Source organism: Montipora capricornis, chromosome 8 (genome assembly GCF_036669925.1).
Source record: "Montipora capricornis isolate CH-2021 chromosome 8, ASM3666992v2, whole genome shotgun sequence".
NCBI lineage: Eukaryota > Metazoa > Cnidaria > Anthozoa > Scleractinia > Acroporidae > Montipora > Montipora capricornis.
The window spans coordinates 42,664,865-42,669,864 of record NC_090890.1 but is presented as its reverse complement, the minus strand read 5'-3'; the positions used below and the strand labels follow the sequence as shown (position 1 = coordinate 42,669,864).

At 41.8% G+C, this 5,000-nt stretch overlaps 1 protein-coding gene across 1 annotated transcript in view; it reads right to left on the bottom strand.

Moving 5' to 3' along the window:
• Positions 1-5,000, bottom strand: part of LOC138059412 (retinoschisin-like) — a 143,100-nt gene that overhangs the window by 80,734 nt on the left and 57,366 nt on the right. The window lies entirely within an intron of this gene.

Below are 5,000 nucleotides of genomic sequence, written 5' to 3'. Positions count from 1 at the left end.
AAAAAAAAACATTTCAAAGCGAAATCATCTTAAATTTGTCTACGTGCTACTCAATTTGGGTATTTAATCAGTGGTTTCATAATTTGTATTCGTTTTTGCATCCAGCCAAGCACAGCTTTCTTTTTATTTTGAAAAAGGTTCTTTTTAGACAGATAAACGATACTGAAATACCCATAAATTTTTCAAAAAAGATTATTTGAAAAAATCAATGCTTGGCTATATTCTGCATTTGGAAGTGAAACGTGCCATATTAAAAAAAAATTATTGAATTTAAAGACCGCCGGAAATTTGGTTTTTTCTCAAACCGGAAGTCAGCTCGTTGAGGCATGCGCAGTTGATCTGAGAACGAGTTCAAGGAAGGGCGAGGGAATTACCTTTGATGCAAACAACAGTTCGTGCCGTGATTTTTGCTTGTGAGTGGTTTTCCCGGTTAGCTCACGATGTGATGATGTCAGTCACCGGAAGAAACATTTCACTTCCTTAGCAACGCGCGAAAAATACGTCTGTGGGCCCTTAAGGACTGGCTAAAAGGGTCCAACGTGTTGTCGAATCTAACATGTTGCACTCGTTTGGCCACCATGTTGCATCAAACATCGTCTTCAACATCATCCAACGTTTCTTTTCTTCTAAGGAGTGAACAACAGTGTGGCATTTGTTTGGCCATCACATTCAACAGTGTTGCACGCGCGCTTGCGCTGCGGCTATCGGTATCCATTGTGCTGGTTTATTCGTTGCGTGTGCTTCGCGCGTTGCCGCGTCAGTTTAAGCTTCAGAATGGTGAACGAGCCAAGTCTTGAATTAGGGAGTAGGGAGTTTAAGATCTAAGACGCGACGGCAGCGAAAACATCTCAAATTATGCATATTTAATGAGCAAAAACAATAGCTTTGCACGCTCTGCGCGTGCATTTTTCATTTTTGTACATTTCTTTTACGTTTTCTGCAAATCTACGACGTGAAATTACCAATTCTAAAATTTTTCAGAGAACGTGAACACAAGGCAGTGAATTTGAATTTTCTGTCGTAGCTTCAGCACCGCACCTCCTAATTCAATTCCTGGAATGTTGCGCTAGTTTTTAGGAGTTAGACAAACCGATATAATGACGAAAAAGATTAATAAACCTGAACTTGCAATGTGAAATGACGTTTTCGTTACCGTCGCGTCGTAGATCTTAAATTCCGTAATAGGGAGTTTAAGAAACCACGACGGCTACAGGGACGAAAACGTCACTTCAAAATATACGTTTGAGCTATTCTAAGTATTTCGGGATTATTCAATCTTGTTTACGTTATACAATATGTGCGAAGTGTCCTATAATTGGATTGGTACGGGCGGATTTGAAGGAAAGAGAGAGACTGAAAGATTCACTGTAGTTTGTCTACGTTGTCGTCAAAACCTCAAATTTGGTAATTTCACGTAGTAGTTTTGACGAGTACGGGAGAGAAATGTTCAAAAATCGTGCCGCACGTGCAAAACGATCATTTCGGTTCTTTTAACCAATAATATTACTGCTTTTTGGCGTTGTCGTTGCCGTAGCCGTTGTCGTTTCTTAAACTCTCTATAATATCTTAGCGACGAAAGCTTGAGCATGCTGGTGATCAGGTTTTTGCATCCTTGGCTCCTAGTTAAGAATAAGACGGTTTGTGTCTTTGGAGAGACAAGAAGTGTCATGGCGTGCGGCGAATAATTAGCTAATGAGGCTTAATTAATGTTTTGATATTGCAATTTTATTGAAATTTAGTGTTGCTGGGAAAAACTCAGTACTTGCTCGGTGGTCTCCAGTGGTTTTCCGCGTTGTTTCGTCTAGTTATTTTAAATACTTGATTTTGCCTTCTTCGTTGACAAAAAAAAAAGAAAAAAAAAGAGATTTTCATACAATAACCATCTGAAACAGCAAATAGATGTTTGCATGAAAGCACCACGCATGTGACAGTGACAAAGACCTCCAACTAATGCCGTCCATTTACCGATGTGCTACCTACCTGTATTTTTGAAATCAAAATGAAAAAAGATTTAATGAACTTGATTTAAGTGTCAACTGTATTTACCGCTGAGGCACTAATTGGGAACACTCTACAGAAATCTAATCATATAAACTCATATAGTTTCATATCAAATTTAATGACTTACTCCCCGTCCACACGTATCCGAATACAGCTGTTTTGGGGAAGGTTGTCCAAAAAAAGCGTAAGAGCGTTCGCGACAATGCCGAAACGTAGTGTGGGATATATTCAATAAAATAAATTCAACTTGTAGTGAACGCCCAGAATCGAAGATGCCTCGACCGTCAAGTAAAGACCTACGGTGGCGAGCTATTTGAATGAAAGAGTTCTTAGGGTATAGGAGGTTTTGACGTGAGGTCATCGCCGCCATGCTGGTAGCCTTTTTTGTTCGTCCACCAGATGTCTTACATTTCTCTATTATTATTGGTGTCCCTGGAGGTTGGTTGAAAACGTCCTACAGCGTTGATGAAGAGGCAGTACGCATGCGCACATTTACCGACATTGAGATATGAGTGAGTTTCAAAATTCAGTCAAATGATCCACGCCATGAATTAGTAACTGAAAGGGTTAGGATTCACCGTTTCTTAAAATGTGTCATTCTAACTGAAAGATCAACTTACTTAGCTATTACACCATCGAATGTCAATCACGCGACAAATCAAATAAAATCAAAGGTCAATAAACAAAGTAAATGTTAATCAACGAAACATTCTCCGTCCCGATAAGGGTGTAGTCCTTATCTCTAACAGCTTCTGGCTAGTCATCACCTTCTGCAGGGTGTATGACGGCGATCTTGGTTATGGGTCGGCTGTACATTCCCGTCGACGTCTTGACTTCAACATTTTGCACTGGACCGTCAGGTCCAGGGTGTACTTCTAGGACCCTTCCAAATGACCATTTTCCCCGGAGAGCGTTGGGACCTGATACTACTACGATATCATCGGCGGGTCTCACGTTCCGCCTTTCCACCTGCCATTTCTTCCTAGGTACGAGTGACGGGAACAAATGCCTGTTCCAGCGCTTCCAAAATGAATCGATGATTTTCTGCACGAATGCCACCCAGTGGGGTGAGTTGTTTGTTCCCTTGAAAGGCCCTTGTGGAATTTCTGACGACGCACGTCCTAGAAGTATGTCGTTTGGACATATGTAACTGCCGTCGTCCGGGTCATTTGGTATCCTACCGATTGGTCGCTGGTTCGCCAGATTAGCCACTTCCAGTAGAATTGTGTACAGCTCCAATGGAGTTAGTACCTGACTGCCAACAGCTTTCTTCAGGGCTCTCTTACATGTTTTAACTGGTGTTTCTGCACAGCCATTTTGATGCGGGGCACCTGGCGTGATGTACTTCCACTGCATCCACTTCTCTCCACAGAACTCTTTAACTTCTTCCTCGTTTATGTCGCCTACAATCTGATGTAGTTCTTTCTCGGCACAAACTGAGAACCGTTGTCACTCAGTATGACTTCTGGTCGACGTCGTATAGCTAAGAATCTTCTCAGGACTTGAAGAAACTCCATTGTTGTAAGGTCTATTGCCATTTCCAAATGGACAGCCCGTGTGTTTAGGCATGAGAACAAAAATCCGTAGTGCTTTACGGTTTTGTTTCTTGAGATCTTGACGTTATAAGGCCCAAAATAGTCGCACGCGGTCATGTAGAACGGTGGGGTATACGGAGCTAATCGAAGGGCGGGTAAATTTGCCATTAATTAAGTCTTCGCCTTGTGTGCCATTTCTCGACAGAATCCACATTTTAACTTCACTTCCTTGCTTAGTTTGTTTCCTTTCAGAATCCAGAACTTCCTTCTTGTTCTGGCGGTCGTAGCTGCTACCCCGTTATGACCGTACTGGTGGGCATGTCTTGTTATGAACCAGGAGATCCAGTAGTTACTTGGAAGAAGGGCGGGGTGTTTTGCGCCATAGGAAATGATAGCCTCGTCCACTCTTCCTCCAACTCTAATTACACTTTTACCATCCAGAATTAAAACGGGCTCAGTGATTTGAACTCTCCCTTTTCCTTTCGGCGATGCAAATCATTTTGAGCTGCTTTGATCCAGAAAAGCTCTGCACTCTCTAGTTCTTCAGGAGTTAGTGGACCGTTTGTTCCTTCTTGCGCGTGCTTTCGTAAACGTATCTTCTTAGCTAGCCTTTGTATTCGTGCTGTTACCCGTATCAATTTTCTCCAGTTAGAGAATTTCTCAAGGTTGATTGCTTGTTCAACTTTTTTTACTTTGCAAACTGCTTTCACTTGACGACGTTCCATTTCTTCCTCTGAGACAGCTTTCATTGTTTCTTGGGGCCAAAATTCCTCAGGTAGTTGTAAGAAATCTGGTCCATTGCTCCATCTTCAGTTCAATTCCTCCACTCGTATTTCTCTTGAAGCTACGTGAATGGCTTTGTAGCCAAGTAAGCGTTATCGAACTATCAGTGAAAAGCCTCGTCCCAGTCGACTGTAGTTTGCCAAAGAACTTGCATTCCAATCTTGGCCCTTATAAGGACGCAAGTGGTGGATCCTCTCGCGGCTCGCCTCGCTCGCCGCACGCGATCCATCGCTCGCGCCCAAAAATCTCGCGCGAGACACCAATGGACAGCTTGCTCGAAGGCTAACTTTTGATCAGTGGGGTTTCTCAAAAAACTGATTTGAGAACAAAAAGGACGGTACAAAGACGTTGTTATTGATTTGACTGGGTGATGTACCAGTTCTCACAATGTACATGAACAAGATACAAGTACAAGGACACAGTGATTTTAATGTATCGGCAAGAACGCGTGGGAACCATAATTTTAAGGAAAGGCCCAAGAAGAAATGTACAAATCATTTCAAATTTTCATTTTTCAATTGCTACATAACAGACTGAAATTGTATTCCATCGAACATTATACATACACCTTCATTAAATAGTTTTAAGTACTGTCTATTTGATCATTTGTATCATTTTTAGTAGCTGTAACTTGTGAATGACGAGTACGCAATTTAATTTAATTAGGTTAGCTTTGGGCTG